The sequence below is a fragment of the Octopus bimaculoides genome, chromosome 6, assembly GCF_001194135.2.
Source record: "Octopus bimaculoides isolate UCB-OBI-ISO-001 chromosome 6, ASM119413v2, whole genome shotgun sequence".
Classification (NCBI taxonomy): Eukaryota; Metazoa; Mollusca; class Cephalopoda; order Octopoda; family Octopodidae; genus Octopus; species Octopus bimaculoides.
The window spans coordinates 82,316,664-82,317,466 of NC_068986.1; positions in this window are offsets into that span (position 1 = coordinate 82,316,664).

The window sequence follows — 803 nt, forward strand, 5'->3', positions numbered from 1 at the left end:
GGAAACACCAATACGAATAGTTCGGAGTGTTTGGGTGTCAATTTGAGGACAGTGCAATCTGAGGACATGTACCGAGAGTGATAAAAATCAAACATCCAGTCAACATCATCGTGTTTGGAGTGGCGACGTTATGCCTTCATTCATCTTCTCACACGGCCTCAGACTCAACACGGAGGCCTACATCAAGTGCCTAGAGGAGGTAGTGCTACCCTGGGTCAAGATGGTGGCCGCTGGAAAACCGTATGTTTGGCAACAGGACTCTGCACTCTGTTACACAAGCAGGAGAACCCAGTCATGGTTGTCAGGCAATTTCTGTGACTACACCACTCCTAATATCTGGCCACCTAACTTCCCAAACTGCAAAACCTTTCATTATTATATGTGGGGCGCAGTTGAGCGAGAGACTAGCAAAACTTATTGTAACACTATAGATTAACCGAAAGCAACGATCATGGCAACATTCACCAACTTAAACAAGGAGACCGTCCAAGAGATTCCGAAGTCATCTGGAGGCCGTGGTTGAAGCCAATGGCAATTTTATTGAATAAATTTACTCTTTAGTATTTCAAGATATTTTTATGTAATTTTGTAAATATACCTGTTAAAATGAGATGTCAGTGACATTTTCATTTTTGTGTAATTTAGACGACAGTTTATTCACTGCACAGTAACACTGTGATATGTATAGTGACATTGTCACATATTGTGATACTTTGTTACATGTATTACGACATCGTTACATTGTGACATATATATGGAGAAACATTTTACATATAGAGTGACGTCACATTTATAGTAACACT